Consider the following 26,436-nt stretch of genomic DNA (forward strand, 5'->3'; position numbering starts at 1 on the left):
CAGATATCAGACTAATCACATAAACTGTGTCGTCCCTTAAAAATAAACCCCATCCCAACGGATTCATCCATTTTCCAAGCCTCAATCACAGCCAAGGCAAGTCAACTGGTGTGATCTGTAGTCTCATTTAAGTCTGGTATCATCTTTTACATCTTGATCAAACCAAAGACAGGCTTGGATAAATCCATATGCCCACCTGTCAGGACAGCTTACTGTAAAAACACCATTAAATTTTGATGTACTTGTTGTGCCCAGTGCTGCGTGTCCAAGACAGACTGCCAGAGTGGTAATTAAAAGGAGTTCAGTCTGTACCACTTCAGATCTGTGGTAACCTCCAACACATAAATAATATTTAATGACAAATTTTGGATTTAGCACCCTTGAAAAGCTGGCTGGCCCTGAACAAACAGTCTGGTAGTGGCATTCCTGGCCAATCGATGGCCTTGCTGCTGTGCCAAAGCAAAGAGTGCCTGTTGTCTCACAGTTTCACAGTCATGAAATTTACTACCACCTCATCTTGTCAAGGCTGGTCACCATAAATTAAAAAAAAAACTGCTGTTGACTGCTGCATAATTTCTGGGGTCTGACAGAGGTTGCCAAGCAAAGTTTGTGGATCAGAAACATACATTTTACGTTGTTTAGTTACCCAGCATTGTTGAACGTCACTGTTTTAGGCAAAATATGTAAGAAACTGCACAAAAAAGACCAGCGAGAAGCAACGTCCCTGGTCGAATCGATCCGCAGGAATGATTTTGCCTTTTCAAGCAGCACGGCTTTAATGCAGCTACACCAAATTGATCTTCGCCAACCATGTAGCCTGAATAACAGCTGTTACTTAGGGCAAAAGTGACATAGCAGAGCCCATCCAACTCCAGTCCTGTTTCTATCCATGACTGGATTAGGATTAATCATCTCCTTCAACAGTACATGTCACACCTTGTTACCACATCTACCCCCTAAGGCTGGCAAATGTAATGTTTAGGATTAAGGGCTAAGTTTATTAGATGGCACAATGCTGCATAAGCCTTTGAATGCATTATAATGACAAGGAAGGCTGAGCTCTGCCCAGAGATCAGAGGAGCATTAACAGGGGGGGAAAAAAAACCCTGAGTCAACCCAGCACTAGTTTCTATACGCACACCAGCCTGACAGATTATGCCACGTATCAATTCACCCTGGCCAGAGGTTTTAACTCGGCTATATCTGGTTTATTTTGAGGGGCATCTTATATAACATTCATTTTTATTTCATTATTTCTTTTTTTCTGATTTGACCTTGACAGCCTGAGCTCGCTGAACGACCATGACGAGAAGACCGAGAAGACAATGCGAATGTGAGGATGTTTTCCAAGTCACCAAACCCTTCAGTGCTGCCCTGCAGAGGAAAGTTTGATGCGGGCTCTGAATAGTGATGCATGTGTAGGCGCTCCCCTCACCAGCCAGCTAACGGTCAAGGCAAAAACACGACGACGCGCAACACGTTTTCCTCTATTTTAACAAACCAAACAATTTTTTAAAAATATATAAAAGTCCACACAGACAGCCTGGAGGGATTTTAACATAAGTACGGGTGCCTTTTCTGTGAGAACATACCGGCAGAAGCGAAGAAACGTCGAGCAGAGCGTCCGTTAGCAACGGTCCCCTTCGCTCAACACGTAACGTACACAGGTATCCGCGCGCACTGTTTTGGTTCAAAAACCACCAACGGCATTTGCTAAACTCTGGCTAAGCTATCTTGGAAAAAGTGAAAATATGCTGTTTTTGACGGCTGAAACGGAGGGCAGATTGAATAAAGAAGTTTATCGAAAGCTCCTTAACGACAAATCCATCACTTTGAACTGAATTCATGCAGTGGGGTAGCTGCCTGATGTTCTAGCTAACTAGTCGGTTCCCCATTAGCGTCATTTAAAAGCGTAGAGCTGCAACGTCTTCCTTACCTTGCCGAGAAGGAGAAGGAACGGCTGTTTTTCTTTTCTGCTTGGAGCAGCAGGGCAGACGCGAGTGTTGCCTTAAAGTGCTCGGTAAAGCAGCAGACGACCGCGGCGAGTGTGTCTTTTTTTCCCGGAGGAGAGAGGAGAACTGCCGGAGGAGGAAAGGAGGAGAGAAGCCAGTCAGTGCGATGGGCGAAGGAGCACTGAGGGAGACAATGGAACTCCGCGTGAAGCACTGGAACTGGACCTCTCTCTCTCTCTCTCTCTCTCTCTCTCTCTCTCTCTCTCTCTCTCTCTCTCTCTCTCTCTCTCTCTCTCTCTCTCTCTCTCTCTCTCTCTCTCTCCACACGCATAGCAATCTTAAACACAGGAACATAAACACAAAACCCCATCACCGGCTCCAGCTGAGCTTCATATTCGTGGCTGCTATACATTACACACTTTAAAAAGATGGTCCTTCAAGGGTTCTTCAGTAAAGTCAGTGGTTCTATTTAGAACCATGAGTTATGTCATGTTTTAAATGGTTATTTGCATTCTTTGCATATAGTGCACGTCAATACTTTGCTCCTGTTTATTCCGCTCTTGTTCGCTCTTTACTGTGCTATCTATCTATGTATCTATGTATCTATCTATTATTCTTTATAGCACCAAAAAGGGTTCTTCGGTTGTTACAAGCTTGACATCATAACAATAGAAGAACCCTTTTTGGTGCTATATAGAACCATTTTTTAGCAATCTTGCTATGTTGCGATCAGGAACATGAATACAAAACCCCATCACCAGCTCCAACTGAGCTTCATATTCGTGGCTGCTATACATTTTTGAAATCTTACACACTTTAAAAAGATGATCCTTCAAGGGTTCTTCAGTAAAGTCAGTGGTTCTGTTTAGAACCATGAGTTATGTCATGCTTAAATGGTTCTTTGCATTTACTTCGAATGAAATGGTTCCATTCACTGGAGGGGAAATGCACCACTGCATTGTCAACTGCATAGTATTTATTTCATTTTTGTACCGCACATTATTTTTTTATTGTTTAGAATATTTTATTTTATTTTTTATCTTTCCTTTCTATTTATGCATCTCTAAATAGTGCACGTCAATACTTCGCTCCTGTTTATTCTGCTCTTGTTTGCTCTTTACTGCTTTGTCCTGCTGCAATAGAAGAATTTCCCTCTGGGTTTAATAAAGTGGTCTATCTATCTATCTATCTATCTATCTATATATCTATCCATCTATCTATCTATCTATCCATCCATCCATCCATCCATCCATCCATCTATCTATCTATCTATAAATTATTCTTTATAGCACCACAAAGGGTTCTTCTGTTGTTACAAGCTTCACATCATAACAATAGATGAACCCTTTTTGGTGCTGTATAGAACCATTTTTTAAAAGGTTCTATATAGAAACATATATACATTCTCCAATCAATCTGACGAACCACTTTACCATGCAAGCAACCATTTAGGCATGAAACGGTTCTATACAGAGCTCATGGTTCTAAATACAACCATTGATGTTACTAAAGAACCCTTTTAAAGAGTGTACAGTTTACCCTCAGTGTTGAACAGCTACAGTCAGTTTTGATGTGCTCAGGCTTCCTCCCACAGTCCAAAGACATGCAGTCAGGCTAATTGGCTAAATTGCCCCTAGGTGTGAGTGTGTGTGAATGTTTATGCCTTTCTGTCTGCCCTGTGATGGACTGGTGACCTGTCCAGAGTGTATCCTGCCTTCCACCCAGTGACTGCTGGGATAGGCTCCAGCTCCCCCTGCGACCCAGAAGAATAAGTGGCTTAGAAGGTGTGTGTGTGTGTGTGTGTGTGTTGTGCTGTAACCAGAACTGGCTACTGTTTATTCAAAATACGCAAAAACTTCGACAGCAAAATACAGGCACTTGTAGTAAACCTTGAAATATTACATGAATACCTGAAATAATGTACCCAGGGGTTCAGTCTTTTAAACCTACCTATTTGCTTGAACTAGACACCTGGCATCCTTTCTTTGCTGCATGTGCATTAAGACTTGGGCTCAATTTCTGAGCTGCTGAGCTGACGTTAGGTGTAAATGAAGCTGGTATGTTTGGTGATATGACTCGTGTGGAATTGTGTAGAACTGAGGTGTAACCACTGTCCCATAGACTGCTGTTGGGGTAGGAGAGTCATAGCGCACATTACGTTGCAGTGCATGCTGGGGACTGTAGTGCAGCACATTGTGAAACTAATATTATTAGAGAATTTAAATACTTTTGCGGGCCGGATAGGATTGTGTCGTAGGCCTGATCTGGCTCCCAGGCCTTGTGTTTGACACATAGGATTTAGACTGTCCTCACTCCCACATGCTGCAGTCTTTTATACTTTTATACCCAGTGGCACGCATTATATGTAAAAAATTAATACATAAATGTGTGATGTTTACACCAAAGGTTGTCAGTTTTATCCCAAGAGCACAGTTTGGTGATTTTCCTACTCACATGCACCTGACTTAACTTGGATTTGTAAGTGGCTGCATAATTTAGTTGTCAGGATGTAGATAAAGCCATTCAGAGTGGTGTGGCATGAAATGCTTTATTCTAAAGAAACTTGCCAAGGCAGAATTGTTCACAGCAGTGGTTATAGGAACCAGACATCCAAAGAGTTTAATGTCACTAACAGCTAACTGACAGAAAACAATGAATAAAATGGTTATGAATACATTGCTTGATGCATCTGATGTTGTTTTACGATAGTTTTGCGATAAAGTAATAATGCATATTAAATAAAATGGCTATATTTGTGTTGTATACATCACAACCCCTGGTTCCACTCACCAAAACTGTAAGGAAATCTGAGTGGATACGTTTCTCTACAGTGCACTGTTTCACATCAAACCGCTCTGAATCACTTTGTTTACATCATCAGCTGAATTATGCAGAAATTTTGAAGAGTTGTTTAGAGCTTTTCCAGGTTTAGTAGGTGTGTTCAAGCAGGGAAATCACCAAACTGTGTTAGACACCAGCCCTCTAGGACCAGAATTGATGAGCCCTGGTTTACACTATAATGGACATGGTTTATTATCTAGAAGAGAGGGGTCCCACTCAGTACTTATGCTTTGCTCTCGAGGCATGAATCATTACTGTGCCATATGTCAGATGATTTGAGCTCCAGTGTCTCAGACAAGTCCATTTGTTTTAATAACTTAGCCAAGATTGAACGAATACAGATGATCAGGGAAGAATTGATGTTTTTAACACTCCCAATTAATTTTTGGTTTAGTTTGAGTAACTCTTGCACTGATGTTAGAAAATCACCTTGACTGTGGCAAAGAATATTGATCACACAAAAGTGAATATAATTTTCTTTCTAAATTGTCCATTCATGTATGTTGCACCAGCAACAAATGTGACAGACAATACATCAAGTGATTAAACTGAGTGAATGCTTTGCAAGGTAAATATTTAGCAAATAAACTTCTGCAATTTGTGAAGCAGGAGCAGCGTGAAGATAAATGGTTCTACATGCCGTTCAGGTTCATTTAATCTTCTCGGTGGCAGCAAGAGGAATGAAATCCGTAGTTGTGTAAGTAAAACACGTTAGACTGTTTCTGGTGGGGAGAATCATTCTCTCTCATCTCCTACATGGGTCTGTTGTGTTGGAGGGTGACAGGGTTAGCACATCCTTTGATGGATTACACCCTGCTAACACGATGCGTTGTCAACCGGATGCTCAGGCTGCTGTCTTTTCCTTGCTAATACCTGGCCTGAACATGCCTGACTCAAGGCACAATGCAAATAGAGTCAAAGGGGAGAAAATATGCTAGTGTTACTTTATCATGCTTTGGCATGGTGCATTGCAGTAGCATCCCAGAATACACCGCCGATATTGTGCTACACCAGAATTGTCAACTAATTTAGACAAGGACCTTGCAGTAAACGCTTGCTGTGCACTGTCACGTTCCTGCTGCCAGGATTAGACTTTAACGCGTGAGTAGCTGTCCATTTCACTGGGAATTAATGGGCGGAATAAATGTTCGAAGAACTGGAGAATCCGTGCTCAAAGAGATCCAAATGACTCTGCTAGCAGCCATATCAAACGCCATTTGGCCAGTGTAATCCCCGTGTCCCTAGTGGCTGATGGTGCCTTTGAAAACCCTTCATCAAGGCTTTCCAGTCACTGTGAGAAGCTCCAAGGCCCTAGTCTGGGGTGAGGTCTGTTATGACAGCAATAAAGTGGGACTAGGGGTTTAATCAGAATCTGCACCGGTGACTAACAGGCCAGGGAGTTATCCAACCCTCGTTGATCACATCCTTCCTCTGTCTCATCTCTCCTTTGCATGCAGTTCTCTGGGAATTTATCATGAGAGAGAGAGAGAGACAGAAGAAGACAGTGACACAGCAGATTTGCATGTCATTTTGAAAGGATATGCGGAAAGACAGGCTGGAGAAACAAAAGGCCGCCGTTAATTAGGACTACATGGATAAAGTCAGTGGTGCAGAGAGGTGTTTGAATGTGGCGGCAGGCTCTGTCGTTACCAAGGATGTTAAGCTGAGCAGGTATTTACAATGAAATGAAGCTAATATTCCTGCAGCTGACAATGCAGCATGCACAGTTCTTGCAGACTGATACTATTGGTATTGTGCTGGTAGAGGCACAGCAAGCACACAATGGAGCTCTATTGCAACTATTACTGAACAACTATGCGATGATGACGATATGTGAGCTTTGATCAAATCCAGCTCCTGCAAAACCAACAGTGTCTCCAGTCCTCTGTGATTCCAGAAGTGTACCATGGTTAGAAAGATAAAAATGGTAGCTTTATTAAGAACAGATTTTGTGACAGCAACAGATATTTCAGTGTGGAGCCCATCTAAAACTTGCCCACCACTTCAAAAATGACTGCCGACAGGTTCCACCTGGGACAAACAAGGAGCCTGGTACCTCAGGAGCTAGAAACATCACTGAGCCTCAGAATTAAACGCAACATGATCATTATTACAGGAGTCTATTCTTGGTGAAAACCACATGGCAAGACATGGGAGGACAGTGGTGCAAGCAGGGAAGAGGCAATCCATCATATGGAATTACCCTTCTGGATCCCTCAGACCTGCAGAGAGTTTGACAGTACCAGAGAGGCAAAGACTAATCCAGACACAGCAGGTGACCAAAGGAGATTGACTCAGCAGGCCAGGTAGGCATCGGTACAAAGCCTGGAGGACTAAGGCAAACCGGGAAGCATACTTACAGTGTCCAGTCAGAGGGAATGTGTGCCATGTTACTATGCATATTAGCAAAAGACACAGTTGTGACTGTGAAGAAGTTGCCAGCCGTTGCAGCACTGGCCTGAAGACCTCAGTAGAGGAAAGCAATGCAACATTTGGGAATTTTTTTTGGGGGGGAGAGATCTAATTGGTGTCAGATCAAAATCACCATCATTAACTTTTACATCTGTATCAGAGAACTTAGTATAGTGCAGGAGCTGCTCTTCAACTACCACATAACCAATATCATCACGTTTTATTCAATTATTATCAGTAAATTATTATGTTAAATATTGTTTAGGATGCACTACACTGTTAGAAGTAAAGGTTCTGTGCAGGTACATTTTTCTTTCATCAAGGTACAAACAAATATGTGTACTTTTTCATAACCTAATGTTTAAAAACAGAACAGTAAAATAAAAAGCCTGGAGACGAGACGGGGTGTGTGGAGTCAATACATCTTAAGAAAATATAATTTCAGTGGATTATGGTACAGTTATGTTCCCTGACTAAAGGTACTGAGATGTAGCCTTGAGGGTCCCACCCCAGTGACAATTTACTACCTTTATTTCTGAGAGTGTAGAAAGTGGGACTGTTTAATCTGGCTGGATATCTATGAAGGGTATGCTTCACTTGCACTTGTGTTGTGACGGATATATTCTATTGGAAGCACATACGTTATTGATCGTCGTCTTTGAATTGTGTCATGCTAGTCATATTGGATTAGTTGCATAAAGTATTGTAATGCCACCACGAGACTTATTCGTCACATCTCTGACACAAATTTCTGACTCTTTAGTTTTGCCAGAGGAATGTGGTGACATTTAAATAGGTTTGTGTTCTTGCCAAAGCCTGTCAACATTACAAGATTTCCTTTCTAAGTAATAAGACAGTAAATAGTCATTCTTGGCAGGTACTCGACTTTTGTTTTTTTTTTTTCACAAAAGCAATACACAGCTGATTCAAGAGTTCAGCGTGACAAAGATATATAGAGGAATACAGCATAGCACCCAGTCAATGTTTTAAAATATTTTGAAAAAAGGTTTGTGAATATCCTAGAATATCTTATCAAAAGTATTATTATAAGAGCAGTGTAATGGAGCAGACTATGAGGCCAGCCTTACAGTCCTTGACTTCTCCCTCCCTCTTTGGGAGACCTACTTCTGTCAAGAAAATTCTATTCCAAATATATTCCTAATAAAAACAGAAAGCGTCCATCCATCCATCTTCTACGCCCCTTATTCTTCTGGGTCATGGAGGGTGCTAGAGCCTATCCCAGCGTTCATCAGGTGAAAGGCAGGAAATGTAATGTTTTTCCTTGTCAGCTTCATTGTTTTTTTGTAAACGTACACTCACTCTGAAATTGATGCCTTAAACAGGTGTTGAAGTCACGCTTGGCTGTAAAGGGAGCATCCAGGAAAGGCCTAGTCCTTTATGAGCAAAAATGGGTTAAGGCTCGGCAAGTTGCCAAAAAATGTGTCAGCAATTAATCCAGTTTCACGACAATGTTCCTCAATGAGTGACTGCAAGGAATTCAGATGTTTCATCCTCTACGGTGCATAATATCATCAAAAGAGAAAGAGAATCTAGAGAAACCGCTGTGCATAAAGGGCAGGGCTCAAATCTGCAACTGGATGCCTTTGACCTTTAATCCTTCAGATGGGACTGCGTTAAAAACTGTAATGCATCTGTGATGGATATCACCACTTGCCGAAACATTGTCAATAAACACAGCACCCACAAATGCAAGTAAAAACTGTACACTGGAAGCCATATGTTAACGTCCCGAAGCACTGGGATTGAGCTTATCTGAAATGGACTGATGCAAAGTGGAAACATGCATTGTAGTCTAATGAGTCAGGCTTTTAGATTGTTTATGGAAATGGTGAACGAGTTCTCCAGGTTAAAAAAGAAAAGGACCATCCAGATTGTTATCAGTGTAAAGTTCTGTCATGGTATGGGATGGATTAGTGCCAATGAGAGGCAGGAGTAACCTGCACATCTGTGAATGCACCATTAATGCTGAAAGATATGAACACATTTTGGAGCAACCTATGCTGACTTCTAGGTAATGTCAGGGACGTCCATGCTTATTTCAACATGATAATGCCAAGCCACGTTCTGCAGGTGTCTCAGCAGCATGGCTCTGTAATCAGAGAGTGCAGATGCTGCACTGGCCTGCCTGCAGTCCAGACCTGTCTTCCACTGAGTATGACAACAAAGGTCCATACGGTTGCTCAGTTGAAGACACAGCTGTACAACGGAAGAATAGTAAAAATACAGCTTTCAGAAATGGAAAAGACTGAGTGTGTTTACATGCACTCAATAATGCGATCATAATCAGATTTCTGCAGTTATCTGATTATTCAAATGGTCATGTAAACACCATACTCCGATCTAGAAATCTGATTAAGAAATCTGATAAAGTGAGCTGGATTTTACCTCAGTAAATAGATTTCTCAGTTCTCTGTGAACTCTTACTCTGATTTCTTTCGGATTTCTCAGTCTGAGCATGCGCAAGAACAGACAAAACACTTTTGGAGCAGCACTGAAACCAAATACGAAACAAAGGATTGATATTCTTCATCTTCTAGATGATAGATGTTCATATTTTAAGGTAAACTCACCCCTTGTTTAAAAAAAGGCTGCAGTATGAAGTTCGAGTTTTACTTTACGTTTACGTCACGTCTTCTTCTGTGAGTTTATTGTCTGGTTGCAAAGTAGAAATCTGATTACTGCCTGACTCATGTAGACCTGGAGTTTCCCCATTATCTGATTACTCAAGTATGTTGATTGGATTACTGACAAAATCTGATTTTCTGCAGTTATCAGATTATTAAGTGCATGTAAACGTACTCACTGTCTTTAGTCACCAAACGATTACTAGGTGTTGTTAAAAGGAAAGGTTAAGTAACACAGTGGTAAATATGCTCCTCTCTCGGCTTTTTTGGAAGCTTTATGTTTACAAAAAATGATAGTTCATAAGGTAAAACATCAGATATTGTGTTTTTGTACTGTTTCCAATTTAATACAAGTCTAACACAATTTACTAATCAGTGCTTATGAGCATTTCACATACTGTTCCCACTTTTTTTGGAACTGACGTTTGTAGAAAAACTGTCAGAGAAGATGATGTTTATGGCATGACATCTGCTAACTGATGAACCTTATATGTTTTAGTAGCAACAGTAATAATGAGGCACACCACAGCTATCATCAAAACCTGTAGAACACAGCACCAATCCCGCAAGAGACCCTCAACAGTGTGCAATCATTAGCAGACAAAGATGAGAAACAGATGGTACTGTGGGAGCTAGCAGAGTTGAACCAAAAACCACAGCTGCACAGCTTCTTGACTACTAGTGTGGCCCCACGGGTGCTGCATTCATTCACATCTTCATCTGTGTACTAGTATTGGTTTGCTGCAAGGTCAAGGGGTTTATTTTTGACATAAACCGAAACATTTATATTTAACACACCAAATTTAACGCAAAACATGTTTTATGTTTCAGTTTAATGGTTGTTTGAATTTGAATTTGATGGTATGCCCCAGGATTTTTTCTTATGATAAATCTTTTTTCTTGCAGTGCAGGCCAAAAGGAGCCAACATCCACTCCCAAGAATAATCCATCTATTCTTTATGCGTGGAATAATAATTGCAAGGTTTATGACGGAACAAAAGGTTTTAAAAACGTGTTCCACATCGTACGAAAATAGCATGGTGAGACATTTAGTAGCATGCAGCCTATGATTAAGTGTTTCTCCACTGTATATTAATATCTCTTTTGAGTGCCCCACAACCATGAGCTATAATTACCAGACCTTTATATACACTTTTTGAAACCTTTCTGTAAATTCTATACTTGCTCCAAAGTCATTGTTGGTTTTTTATGTCATTTTTCAATTTTATTTCATCGCACAAAAGCAGCCATTAGTATTTACAATAAGTCGACAATAGATCAAAGATTAAAATAGTCCAACATCTGAACGTTTCGCAGCTTTATTCCTGTAACCTAACAGATGATCTCTCATGCAGAGGAGCAATCATGTAGTGAATGACCACAACAGCGTGAGATTTAAGCTCTCGGCCCAGAAATTCTTCAGTTCCGTTCGAAAGACATACGCTGTAGGTCAAGGACTCAGTGTTTCAGCATCTTTAAAGGTTAGATATAATAACTTCTATCCAAATGCAAGATGTCAGACAGTGTTTTAGATTCACTCATGCTTTGTTGCTTGATTATTTCATCATAGCTGAAAAGGTATCCTCTCGCATAATTTCATTCAGCAAATTGAGGTCATTTGCATTTGGGTAAGAGTACTCAATACACTCTTCAAAGCTGTTCTCCTAGCAGTACAATCTGAAACCTCTTATTCATGCTAATAAATGCCTCACTCTCTCAAATCCATGAACACTACTTCTGAGACATGCAATCCACAATGGTTTTTTTAACAGGGTTTATATGAAAGTAGCAATATTTCTGTTCTCTCAACAAAAACTTTAATCCCTCAAGCCTCGTTCAAGTCAGGCTAAGACATTCAATGATCCAAGGCCTTCTGTTTTCCAGAGGATTTAATGCAGTTCTGATTTCATTAATGGTAAGCTTGGTTTATCTAAAACCAATCAACTGCGCCTGTAACATGAAAGGGATGAGCACACCATTGATGGGATGGAGAGACATCAAAGTTTCCTATAAAAAGCCAGAAGGTATCCCCATCCTTTTGATGTTCTTAAGACATTAGGAGCTGCTCCTCTCCCAGATGCTCCTCTGTGTAATTCATTTACAGCAAATAATGAGATCCAATCATTCTTTAATGTGGCTTAAGATCTCACAGAGAATATCCCTGAAATCAAACAGCAGCAATTAGATTTGAAAAGCAGAAAAAAAAACTATATTTTAATGTAAACAGGAAATGATGGTTGAGAAGACGTCTTGAGGTGACCCTGTTAGAAATAAAGGTTCTGTGCAGGTACATTTCTCGTTCGTTAAGGTACAGACAGTGTAAATGTGCCCTCAAAGGTACAACAGTGGTTTTAAGGTCCAATTATGAACCTTAAATAAGTGTTTCCAGGTGAAAAGTTGGCATTTGTACCTTTTCATAACCGAATGTTTTAAAACAGAACAATAAAATAAAAAGCCTGGAGACGAGACGGGGTGTGTGGAGTCAGTACAGCTTAGAAAATATAATTTCAGTGGATTATGGTACAGATATGTTCCCTGACTAAAGGTACTGTGATGTACCCTTGAGAGTTCCACCCCAGTGACAAGAGGGGAACTGGCCCGGTGATAGCTTACTACCTTTATTTCTGAGCATGTAGGAGAAGCCCAAGACAGGTGATAAAACCACTGAACCCTGATGGTAGAGAGGATTATTTTGACTTATTTCAAGAGTAGTTATACAGACATGGCTTGTTGCACCCTTTAGCGAAGCTATACCAGACATCTTTCTAACATAATAATCTCGATAACAATTCATTCAAAGTCATCTTGAAGAGGAAGAGAGTATATAACGTTTTATGTGTCTAACACAAATCAAAAACAAGATGTTATAAAATAGGCCACAAGTGCAACCTACAGACTGTTAATGCACAAAGTGGGAGTAGTGAGTTTCATGTAATTGCAGGCTAGAGCCCTAGACCTTTGCAATTACTGCAAACATGCATAAACATTCCCTACGTGCTGTTTGCTTTTACCCTGATGGCTTGACAAACCTTGATGATAATTTAGGCCTATTGTATAACACAAATGTTCAAAAGTATTCTCTCAATTCAGTGTCAGATGCATGGAGTTCTGATGCATAGAACAAAAAGCAGAAACGGCCTGAAGTGTCACTTATAGCGCTTGGAGGTGAATGACCTGTGTGTGCTGTTCTACTGTGGTTTGAATCTTGCAGTATGAATAGAAATATGATGTACGACATAAGTGAATCGCACCAGCCTCTCTGCTGGAGAGCGCTATTGTGCTGAGGCTTTTTTGTTAGAGCAAATGGATAGTTAATGTGAATGATGGAGGGCCAGATGTGTCCATGTCATTTCGATGCTCATAAAATCTGACTATTATGGCTGAGAGGGCCATGACCAAAAGTGCTACCTCTGTGCATCATAGCTATAAAAAAACCCTAATGTCTCCAAAAACAACTTCACAGATGGACTGAAAACATCAAGGTTTCCATTGTGTTTGCCCATCAAAAAACATTAATGTGTTTTGTGTTTGTTTTAGGCCCCAGAACTTCAAAATGCCTTGAGTTATTTACATGAATGAGAGAGGAAAGGAAATAGTCAAATACACATATTTAAAGTTGCCTCCTGACAACAACTGGATGGAAATTGGCAGTTTTGTATATATTTATATAAATGGCCTTACATCTATTAAGGTTCAAACGAGAAAAAAACAATATGTGGCAATTCCTCAGGCTGTTTACAACATTAGATGCAACACTGTAGCCTTACATACTATTTGTAATAAGAATAGCAGATTTCTCTCAGGTCGTGATGCCACAATGCACAGTATGTCCTGATTTATAAATGAACATTTGGCAAACACTTTTGTTATTACAGTTTCTTGCTGTCTGTTATTGTATTGTTCAACCCCATTTCCAAAAAAGTTGGGATGCTGTGCAGAATGTAAATAAAAATAGAATGCAATGATGTGCAAATACTACAAAGACGACATATCAAATGCTGAAACTGAGATATTTTCTTGTTTTTTGAAAAATATGTGCCCATTTTGAATTTGATGCCAACAACACGATCCAAAAAAGTTGGGACAGGGGCATATTTACTACTGTGTTTCATCACCTCTTCTTTTAACAGCACTCTGTAAGCGTTTGGGAATTAAGGAGACACTGCTGTAGTTTTAAAAGTGAAATGTTTTCTCATTCTTGTTTGATATAGGATTTCAGCTGCTCAACAGTTCAGGGTCTCCTTTGTTGTATTTTTCATTTCATAACCCTCCAAATATTGTCAGTGGTGACAGGTCAGGACTGCAGGCAGGTCAGTTTAGCACCTACATGCAGAATGTGGTTTGGCTTCGCCTTGCTGAAATAAGTAAGGCTTTCCCTGAAAAAGACGTCATCTGGATGGCTGCATATGTTGCCAAAACATTCAGCATTAATGGTGCCTTCACAGATGTGCACATCACCCATGCCATGTGCACTAATGCCCCCCTATACCATCATGAATACTGGCTTTTGAACTGTGCACTGATAACAAGCTGAATGGTCTTTAGCCCAGAGGACATATTGTCTCTTACATACAGAGATTTCTCCAGATTGTAATGTTATTATGTACCGCACAATGAAAAGCAAAAGTTCTTTGCTGTTTTATGTTGAGTAACGTTATTCTGGAATTGTTGCACTATTTATTGTGAAGTCTTTCACAGAATGGTGAACCCCTCCCCATCTTTACTTCAAGACTCTTTTTATACCCAATCATGTTACTGACCTGTTGCCAGTTAACCACCAGGTGTTTTTTTAAGCATTACACAACTTTACCAGCCTTTTGTTGACTCCGTCCCAACTTTTTTGGAACATGTTGTTGGCATCAAATTCAAAATGGGCAAATATTTTTCAAAAAACAATACAATTTCTCAGTTTCAACATTTGATATGTTGTCTTTGTACTACTTTCAATGAAATATAGTTTTTAAATGATTTGTACATCATTGTATTTGGTTTTTATTTACATTTTTCACTGCATCCCAACTTTTTTGGAAATGGGGCTGTAGATACTACAGCAATACTGTGATGACTTCCTGGAGTTTACACATTTCATGTAGTCTCAAGAGTTCTGCTGAAGTACAAATGGGTGATTCTATGCTTAGGCTGCAGTCCAGGAGCATTTTCCACCACATAAAACCATCAGGATTACGATGTGTATCCTCACGTACTACTCAGATAGAGGCTCAAGCATGATTTTTAAGGGCCTCGTGGATCAGTTCCCATCAAAGGAAATTGCAAATAATGAGTTCCAAACTGTTTGTTGACAAACTATCCAATTTCAGCTCCTATTATTAAATTCATAAATATATATACAGATATACACACACAGCAACAATCAGTCTGGATCCTGATTAGATTTAAAAGTAGACAAGATCCAGCCTGCTGAAAACCTCATAAAGACAGCAGCGCTATTTCGCTTTTTGTTGAATACCAGAGATCGAGTGGCAGGGGAATTGCAGGCACTCCGACAACAACACAATTTCTCTCTCTCACTTGCTCTGATTGAGACTGCTGTGTCTCTTTTTTTGTCATCTAGTTACACAGTAAATAACAGAGAATAAACCTGACTGGATGAAGGACTCAAAGGATCAGTACTCCATGATAACTGTTAACAGAAAAGAAACAATACAGGAAATCACAATGATAACAAAAGCATGGTGTCATTTGATTTTGATTATTTTATTCAAAAGTTCCAATTAAAACCACATTTGTATTTGTGAGTAAAGATATTTTATTATAAATTCACACTTGTGTACAACTGTATGTGCAATTAAGGGTGGGCAATATGTTCATTAGTATTTGTTTTTATTTAGTATTTCATTTTGATTTTTGATTCTAGTTTAGTTTCAGTTAAGCATACATTAAAAGTTTTAGTTTTGTTTTATTTTCTGAAAGGTAATACTTTTTGTTTAGTTTTCATAGTTTTTATATAGTTTCAGTTTTAATTTTAAATTTTAGTACTATGATGATAATTGTGATAGTAGGTATTTAATAAAAGTAGAATAAAATTAGCACTACAATAGACTGAGCTCAGCTAAGCTCCAGCTCTCTTTAATCACAAAAGGGTCCACTTCTAAACTCTCTTTCAGAACACTAAAACTGAAGTTTTTTCTCAGTAATTTGCAGTTTCTTGCTGTCTGTTATTGTATTGTACAACCCCATTTCCAAAAAAGTTGGGACGCTGTGCAGTATGTAAATAAAAATAGGATGCAATAATATGCAAATCATGTAAACCATATTAAGGGAAAATACTTCAAAGACAACATATCAAAGGTTGAAACTGAGAAATTGTTTTGTTTTTTTGAAATGCCCATTTTGAATTCAATGCCAACAACACGTTCTAAAAAGTTGGGACAGGAATGTGAAATATTTTCCCGTTCTTGTTTGATACAGGATTTCAGCTGCTTATCAGTTCAGGGTCTCCTTTGTTGTATTTTTCATTTCACAACCCTCCAAATGTTTTCAGTGGTGACAGGTCTGGACTGCAGGCAGGCCAGTTTAGCACCCGGACTCTTTTAATACGGAGCAATGCTGTTGTAATACATGCAGTATGTGGTTTATCATTGTCTTGCTAAAATAATCAAGGCCTTTCCTGAAAATGACGTAGTCTGGATGGCAGCATATGTTGCTAAAACATGTATATATCATTCAGCATTAATGGTGCCTTCACAGATGTGCACGTCACCCATGCCATGTGCACTAACGCACCCCTATACCATCATGAATTCTGGCTTTTGAACTGTGCACCAATAACAAGCCGAGTGGTTTTTGGCCTGGAGGACACAGTGTCCATGATTTCCAAAAAGAATTTCAAATTTTGATTTGTCGGACCACAGGACACTTCTCCACTTCCCCTAAGTCCTTTTTAAATGAGCTCAAACCCAGAGAAGGTGAAAGCGTTTCTGAAACCATGTGGTTTCTTCTTTGTGTTTTAGAGTTTTAACTTGCATTTGTGGATGCAGCAACAAACTGTTTTCACATACAGTTTTTTTCAGAAGTGTTTCTAAGCTCATGCAGTGATTTCCACTACAGAATCACATCTGTTTTTAATGCAGTGCCACCTGGGGGCCCAAAGATCACGGCCAGCAAATACTGTTTTTTGGCCTTGTCCCCTGCATACAGAGATTTCTCCAGATTCGCTGCTAAAGTTCTTTGCTATTTTATGTTGAGAAACGTTATTCTTGAGTTGTTGCACTATTTATTGTGCAGTCTTTCACAGACTGGTGAACCCCTCCACATCTTTACGTCTGAAAGACTCCGCCTCTCTGAGATGCTCTTTTATACCCCATCATGTTACTGACCTGTTGCTAATTAACCAGCAGGTGTTTTTTTAGCATTACACAACTTTACTAGCCTTTTGTTCCCCCTGTCCCAACTTTTTTGGAACGTGTTGTTGGCATCAAATTCAAAATTGGCAAATATTTTTCAAAAAACAATAAAATTTCTCAGTTTCAACATTTCATTTGTTGTCTTTGTACTATTTTAAATGAAATATAGTTTTTAAATGATTTGCACATCATTGCATTTGTTTTTATTTACATTTTGCACAGCGTCCCAGCTTTTTTGGAAATGGGGTTGTATTTTGTTTTAGTTATATTTGCAGGGTCGTTTTTATTTTTATTTCAGTTAACAAGCTCGTATTTTGACTGCTAATGTTCATTTTAGTGATGGTTTTAGCTACATGTAATAACCCTGGTAGTGCCACATTTAAAAATCCAATGATTTCTATTCTAATATCCACAATATCCTCAGAAAAGTGTATTATTTATCACAATAAATTAAAAAGCTGCTTATGCGCCTTATGTTGTTATGTTTGACTCTGTGATTGTAGCTGTCTTCTGGTAAGTTCCATTGATGGCTCTCTTGCCAAAACCGCTATTGTTTCCAGCTACTGCTATGCTGTGAATTTGTTAATCACCAGAGTAAATTGAGACTGAAGTACCATTTAGAAGCAAAGCACACCACCGGCTACATGAATAACCAGAGGACGTCTTCCATAGACTCCTCTGGACAGGCTTGCAGAAGAACTATGGATAAATTAACAAGCAGTAAATTCGCAAAAGCAACAGCAAAGTGAAAAGCTACAGTCCCCCCACAAGAGCCCTCACCGTAACATGCATCCACAAGCTGCATTAAGAAGCTACACTTGTGAAGGAATTGAAACCATCGACTATATAAATTATGTATGATATATAAACTTATCGGTCGGAAAATGCAGCCACTGTTCACTGGACGGAGATGAAAACTGGAAACTGCATTCATCTTTTTTTCATGTTCAACCTGCATTCATATGACTTTCATGTTCAGGTGAAACATAAACATGATAAAAAAAAATGTTACTGAATAAATGAAAAGAAAACTGTGGCGTCTGACACTTGCTCCATGTTTGTCGTTGTTGCTGTTACTGTTATTGTTTGATAGTTCAAGACATGTTTATGTGTTGGCTGTGTTTTATTGTGCTCTGCTGTGGAATAATTCGAGTGGTTTTAATGTGCACCGTAGAGTAAAGTTAGGCTAGAGGTGACCTTCCTGCTCTTCTGCTGTTATTCAGTTTTCCTTGAGCAGAAAAATGGCATTCCCTGGTTCTTCTTCTGAGCCGATGCCACAATACATACATTATGGTTATTTTGTCATCTCATGCATCTGTAACAAAATGCACTGTTTTTTTAGTGGGAAAGTCTAAAAAAAGTCTTTCTTTTGGGTCAAATTGAAACAAAGATTTAACTCTAAATTGTTTGCCAGCACTAATAATTACATTTGAGTACATTAAACTTGGATTAAATTACATTTCTTTGCAACAAGAAAGGGAGATCATAGCTATAACTGATGTCTTCAAACCAGTTAACATGCAATTGCAAAAAAAAAAAAAAAATCGTGGTTATCATTTCATCCACAGATCAGTAGTGGCAGTCCGTGTCCCCGCTGGCATGGCCCCCGGCCTCTTCCCCAGCGGTTTCATTTATAATCGTTAAACACTGATGGAATGTCCAGCAGAACAGAAACTATTTTCCTTCTTCAAGCAGTTGCCTGCAGCTCTCAGTGGCATGTCCTCAACAGATGACTGTGGACTGTACTCAGCATATTTTCAGATGTAGACACCTTGAATGAATTTGTCAATGGACAATTGCTACACGGACATATTTAAACTACTGTTTGTATATTTGACTACCCCCCCAACCCTTCCCCCGGTTTTATCCATAGTATGTTTTCTACTCATTTTGCCTGCCTTCCATCATTCCGTGGCACCTCCAATCTGGAGGGGCAGAAAATATGATAAATATTAATAATAATTATTATTATCATTATTATTATTATTGTATTGTTCATTTTTCTGTTGGTATAGTGGTACAGCTGGTGAAAGTACTGCTTTTCTGCACTGATTACACAATTCAGTTAAGCCTGCAGCTTCTATGATCAATTACATATTACGTTAGTACTGATATATTACATATATTTAGTGCTGATAGGTGGTCCTCTATGCAAGACTGCATATTAGAAGATAATTCACACTCCTGTTCTGTCCCATTCCACTACATAGAGCTGATTCTAGTGCTCACTGATCTCCTGTCACATTGATTTATCAGTCTACTCAGGCTTTAGCAGAGCTCAGTAACACTGAGATTAATAACTGATCATCACATTGATTTATCAGTCTACTCAGGCTTTAGCAGAGCTCAGTAACACTGAGATTGATAACTGATAATCACATTGATTTATCAGTCTACTCAGGCTTTAGCAGAGCTCAGTAACACTGAGAGTACTAGCAGATCATCTCACTGATTTATCAGTCTACTTAGGCTTTAGTTGGAATGTCAGTGTTTGTAAAGAAGCTGTTAATAGAGTATCTCTTTACAATTCAACTAATGAGCATGACTGCTATACCACCCTCTCCCCAGTTTTATCCATAGCATGTTTTCTGATGATTTTGACTGCCTTCCATCATTCTGTGGCACCTCCAGTCTGGAAGGGCTAAAAATACTACTAATCTACATATTTACACTACAATAAATGCAAATAAAATGATTATTTTCTATTTTACTAGTTCCTTTTTCTGTTGGTGTAGTGGTACAGTTGGTGAAAGTGGTGCTTTGCAATTGATTACACAATTCAATTAAGCCCGCTGCTTCTATGATTAATTACATATTACATTAGTACTGATATGTTACATATATTTAGTAGTGGCAGTAGTGCTGATAGGTGAACCTGTAGGCAAGACTGCATATTGGAAGACAATTCACTGCATAGAGCTGATTCCAGCACTCACTGATCTCCTGTCAGCCTCTCAAGATGGATCTGAAATAGAATATCTGAAAAGCCAAGCTGCATAATCGTTTACAGTCGCAGTGCATTTTGACCCCAACTTTCTCCAGGACTAAAAAAATCCTCTTTGAAGAAATATATTAGGAAAATAAAGTGTTCATGGACTTCTCAAAGAGACCTCGTGCTGTCAGACACTTTTAACCTTCAACACCTCATAAACCTGACATCTTTTGAGTGTGAGTCTATGAGTCTTCTCAGAAAAAAGAATCAAACAAGGTAGCATTTCACACAAATCTCTGCCATTGTTGTCCTTCCTATTCCTGTTAATGTCATTCAATGAGATGGCACCGATCTGATATTGGCATCTTGGGGCAAAACATTTTGAAAAAGTAGTGATGGCTGAATATTGAATACACTGTCTTAAATGTATTCAGTAACACACATTACAAAACATTTAAAAGTAACATATTCAGAATACATTTAGAATACATATTGATAAAAACACATGGGGAAAACCTTTTTGTATTTCATTCACTCTGTTCCTCAGTGTTACTAGTTGGGAGTCCTCTTCATGTAAATACTCTGTTAATTCTTTTCCTAAAAATTTGCTTGTAATTTAAATTTAAATTTCAACTTTTTTTTCTCACATTGCCTACTTCAGTCCACTGTGCTCCCACAATCCCTTAAGCAAGAGTCCAGTACATTTTTGATGCTAAACTTATCGTTCGCAGATGTGTCCACTACTGAGAAGATACTTAGTTTGATCATTCCTCAGAAGAGCTCAGTAATGCTGACATTGATAACTGATCATATTGATTTATCAGTCTACTCAGGCTTTAGCAGAGCTCAGTAACACTGAGATTAATAACTGATCATCACATTGATTTATCAGTCTACTCAGGCTTTAGCAGAGCTCAGTAACACTAAAATTAATAACTGATCATCTCACTGATTTATCAGTCTACTCAGGCTTTAGCAGAGCTCAGTAACACTGAGATTAATAACTGATCACATTGATTTATCAGTCTACTCAGGCTTTAGCAGAGCTCAGTAACACTGAGATTAATAACTGATCACCACATTGATTTATCAGTCTACTCAGGCTTTAGCAGAGCTCAGCAACGCTGAGATTAATAACTGATCATCACATTGATTTATCAGTCTACTCAGGCTTTAGCAGAGCTCAGCAACGCTGAGATTAATAACTGATCATCACATTGATTTATCAGTCTACTCAGGCTTTAGCAGAGCTCAGTAACACTGAGATTAATAACTGATCATTACATTGATTTATCAGTCTACTTAGGCTTTAGCAGAGCTCAGTAACACCGAGACTAATACCGAATCATCTCACTGATTTATCAGTCTACTCAGGCTTTAGTTGTCAGATTAATCTGCTTGGGAAAGGGGTCCAAAGCACAACCGACCGTACCACACATTTCGTGCAAGTACACATTTCCACCAGAGAGGAAATCCCCAAATCCCTGAAACATAGGGTTTTGACATCAGTATCAGCATCAGTCTCAGAAAAGAAAAATTGGTATCGCACTACCTCTAGTTATTCATTAGGCCTGGAAACTGATGTGTTTAGTACATAGTTATATTTTTATTACAGCGTTAAACAAGGATATAAAAAAAATACATTTACAAATACAAATACATTTTGGGTTTTTACCCAATTTTCTCCCCAATTAAGTCATTTAACTTGCTTTACCAATTCCAGTTAAGTTAGTTACGTCTAGTTAACTCCCCAAATCTAGTTAATTTAACTCCCCAAATCTACTAGTTAAGTCTTCCCACTTCCACACAGTGCTACCAAACTGGGACGGTTAGGGCTACTGGGAGGCCAGCCACTGCACCTTTTTGAACTGCTGCTAAGACAACATTATTGGATGGCTCAATAGACATGCAGGATAATGCTAACTGCAAATTCTGATATGTTAGCTAACACATGCTGGTGTTGGATGGCATTGCCAACCCTACCAACCCAAACAGAGCAAGGTCAACCATGCTCTCTTGAACTACCTCGCCACAGATGGCTGTCGAACTTGCGACCTTCCAACGAGAGGGTCACGCTTAGACAGTTGCGCCACAGAAAATACATTTCAGCTTATCTTTTGCGATCAGTGCATTCCATGTCACCCATGAATACATTTTTCATATCAGACATACTGATTTTTTTCATTTCTGGCACACTGATTGCATTGTTAACTAACAGAATAGAACAGAAAGAATATACAGAATATAAACAGTAATACTGTGGCATCAGAGCACGCTGTGGTTCCATGATGCATGCTCAGCTGGACTGTATTTGGATTCAGAATCAGTAAGAAAAGGTTGCATGTTCAAAAATGCATGTTAATGTTTACAGTTTATGTCAGGTTATGTTTGAGCAGGTTGGGTAGGTGCTGAGTTTTGGGAGTGTGAGTTACCATCAGGCAGGTTTGCTGAGTAATAACCTCAGGCGGGATTCTGTGGCTGAGCACGGCTGCACTGGAGGTATAAAGAGCATATTTCCCTCTTGAAAATAAGACCAATTTTCCTCTCCTGTACTGTGCCTGCAGAGTCAAAATAAATCTGCATTATGGGCACAAACTTTGAGTTCTCTACGCTGTGCACCCCCCAAACTACAGTATATTATAACACAATAATTAAGTGTGCAATTACAGGGTTTTGGGGTTTTGTTTACAACAACAGAAATTTATGGCAATATATTGTCAGCAACCTTCTTCACAATATGAATTCACTGTTTTGTAAAATATCTTACTTTTATTGCATAAAATTACAGCAACAACTTTGGTGCTAGTTAGTTTGCTGTAAAATCTGCAGTGTATGTTTCACAGTATTGTGACGGAGTGTTCAAGCTATTGTTTCTCTGCTTGGCCTTTGTCCTGTAGGTCTGATCATTCTCACCTAATGACGCACAGCCCTATGAGGAACTTCTACTGGAGCGTGAAAGGTTTGCCAGGGGAGACCTCATCAATACTCATAACATCAGTGTTTATCGCAAGCTTCTATTATAAACACTACTGAAATCCACTTGCCAATGTATGGGTTATGTATTAGACCAGCTTTGTTTCGACTGTATATACAGCACCAGATATAAATACAGTCCAATAAAATCCTAACATACTGTAAAGAACTTGGAACGGAAGAATGGCGGGTTAAATATAGTCCCAGCATCCCAGTGGGTGAGAGAGAGAGAGAGACAGAGACAGAGAGAGAGAGAGAGAGAGAGAGAGAGCACTTAAAGCAAGTACACTAAAGCTTACATGGAGAACTTGGCACTTGCACTTCAGAAGCTGGATGTGACATAAGAATCGTGCTAAAGTTATGTAAGTGCTGGTGCTAGAGACAGAGTGAGAGAGAGAGGGAGAGAGAGAGAGAGCCACTGTATTTGTTTCCCCCCCACTCTGATTTGAAGGGAGTGTCAGGCAGCAAGGGATTACCCCCCCCACCAAACACCACCACCACTGTGTCACAGGCTTCGAGCGAACAAGGACTGCAATGCAGCAAAACAAATCATGAGAATCAGTTAACAGGGGCTGATTGCCAGAGCTGCACGGCTGATTCAGTGGGTGAAATTACAGTTCGAAGGAGCAAAACGTGACTGAATTCAAAAGTAACTCCGAGAACATAAACAACAAAACAAACTTCCAACTGATGGATGAAGCTTAACTTTCTGAGGGTTTGAGGAAAGTTGAATCTATTATGCCATGATGGAGGTTAAAGGAGGGGTCATTGATTTTGGCAGAAGCCAGCTCTTTGGAAACTGAACAGCCAAACAAATACTGCCCCTCCCTTCAGTGTCCTCTCCAACGCCTCTCCCCCCAAAATACATGCACACTGCCTGGGCTGGAACACATGTTGGTGCCAACTTAGTTGTAAGCGATTATCACAAATGATGCCATGAGTGGACAAAAACACGGATGATTAGTAAAAAACTACCCTTGTTGGATTCCCTCAAAGCTCGGAGCCCACTTTGATAGCTAAAGATGTACAATACAGAATACTTACCTGTCTAGCACACACAGAGCAAAGTCAGCATCACTCTCTAAGGCCTTCAGCTCCCTTGGCTCTCTCCAGCATTGGAATTCCACAATAAAGTAGCTAAAGACAACTAAAGTAGCCCTAGATTGGTCATTTTCTTGTTAATGTGTGTTCTTCTGTGTTTCTTTTCCAAGCTTGCATGGCACTGTAAGCCCCTGTATGGATTGGCAGAAGTAGCAGTTTTGGTGTCATTTTCTCTGCCATTATTTTTAGAAGATCTAACTAGCTGTTGTAAACTGAGTTTATCAGAACTCAGGTTGGTAGCTTTCTAGCTATAATGCTACTTATACATCCTTATAGTAGATGGATGACAGCAGACCAATTCCATGTTTGTGGATGAAACAGTAGATGAAAATTCTACCACGAGCATTTTAGAGAGTCTCTGAGAAGCAAAGATGGGCAGAGGTTCACCAATCTGTGAAGAAAAATGTGTCTAAGAATTGTGGAACAATTTCAGAAGAATGTTCCTCAACATTCAATTGTGAAGACTTTGAATATCCCACAATTTACAGTACATAATATCATCAGAAGATTCAGACAATCTGGAGAAATCCCTGTACACAAGGGATAAGGCAGACTGTCAATATTGGATGCTCGTGATCTTCTCTCAGGCGGCACTGCGTTAAAAACAGGCACGATTCTGTACTGGAAATCACTGCATGGACTCAGGAACACTTCCAGCAATGATGGATGATGGCAGACCAGATATTCCATGTTTTTGGATGGAACAGTAGATGAAAATTCTACCACTGCCAACGACAGCAGCAGCATACCACAGTGGTCTGAGAGCTGTTTGCCACAGCGGTGAAATAAACTGGATGTTGATTTTTTCAGAAACACAGACGCTAAATGCTTGTAGCTAAAGTCCACCCATTCATGTGCAATAAAACCCAACTCTTAACAAAAAGTGTGTTTTTTTTAAGATACACTTTTTATTATAAAATAGCGGGTGACGTTATCACACTGCACAAAGGGCAGCTGTGCCACAGCCATTCCAGACATGCTATCATCATGCAAATGTTTAGATGGCCACATGCTGCCATTGGTCATGTAGTGCTATGAGGCACTGAATGGTGTTTTTGAATGCCAACATGTAAAAGCAACATAAGGCCATGCACACACAAGGTTGCCAGGCAAGTAGATACACTTCTTGCCCTGATTGGTTGAATTTTGCTGGTCTATATGTTTACTCTCCTTTTTGATGTTTTTTGGGGCAGCTGCAGATCTGAGGATATATTTCAGATATCAGATCTTAAAAGTGAGACATTTTATAATTTCATGAAAAACATTAACTCATTTAGAACTTGATGGCAGCGACACATCTCAAAAAAGTTGGGTCAGGGGCAACAAATGGCTGGAAAAGTAAGTGGTACTAATAAAAAACAGCTGGAGGAGCAATTTGCAGCAAACTCACATAACTGGATATAAAAAGAGCATTTTAGAGAGGCAGAGTCTCTCAGAGGCAAAGATGGGCAGAGGTTCACCAATCTGCGAAAAACTGCGTCTTAGAATTGTGGAACAATTTCAGAAAAATGTTCCTCAACATTAAATTGTGAAGACTTTAAATATCCCACCATCTACAGTACATAATATCATCAAAAGATTCAGACAATCTAGAGAAATCCCTTTATGCAACGGATAAAGCCAACGCTCAATATTGGATGCTCGTGATCTTCAGGCCCTCAGGTGGCACTGCATTAAAAACAGGCCTGATTCTGTATTGGAAATCACTGCATGGGCACTTTCAGGAATCATTGTCTATGAACACAGTTCGCCATACAATCCACAAATGCAAGTTAAAGCTGTATCATGCAAAGAAGAAGCCATATGTCAACACGATCCAGAAATGCCGCCGTCTTCTCTGGGCCAAAGCTCATTTAAAATGGACTGAGGCAAAAATGGAAAACTGTCAGATGAATCAAAATTTGAAATTCTTTTTGGAAACCACAGACGCTGTGTCCTGCGGACTCAAGCGTAGAGGGACCATCCAGCTTGTTATCAGTACACAGTTCAAAAGCCTGCATCTCTGATGTTATGGGGTTGCATTAGTGCCTATGGCGTGGGCAGTTTACACATCTGGGAAGGCTCTATCAAAGCTGAACAGTATACAGAGGTTTTAGAACAACACATGCTCCCATCCAGACAGCGTCTCTTTCAGGAAGGGGCTTGCATATTTCAGCAAGACAATGCTAAACCACATACTGCATCCATCACAACAGCATGGCTTCGCAGAAGAAGAG

General features: G+C 39.6%; 1 protein-coding gene across 1 annotated transcript in view; it reads right to left on the bottom strand.

The window, feature by feature from the left end:
• Positions 1 to 2,152, bottom strand: part of vsnl1a (visinin-like 1a) — a 38,283-nt gene extending 36,131 nt beyond the window's left edge. Inside the window, exon 1 of the mRNA XM_036581378.1 lies at positions 1,937 to 2,152. The gene's annotated coding sequence lies outside the window, so the exon portion shown is untranslated. The remainder of the gene's footprint in view (positions 1 to 1,936) is intronic.
• Between the last annotated feature and the right edge of the window lie 24,284 nt (positions 2,153 to 26,436).

The sequence above is a fragment of the Colossoma macropomum genome, unplaced genomic scaffold (genome assembly GCF_904425465.1).
Source record: "Colossoma macropomum unplaced genomic scaffold, Colossoma_macropomum, whole genome shotgun sequence".
Lineage (NCBI taxonomy): Eukaryota > Metazoa > Chordata > Actinopteri > Characiformes > Serrasalmidae > Colossoma > Colossoma macropomum.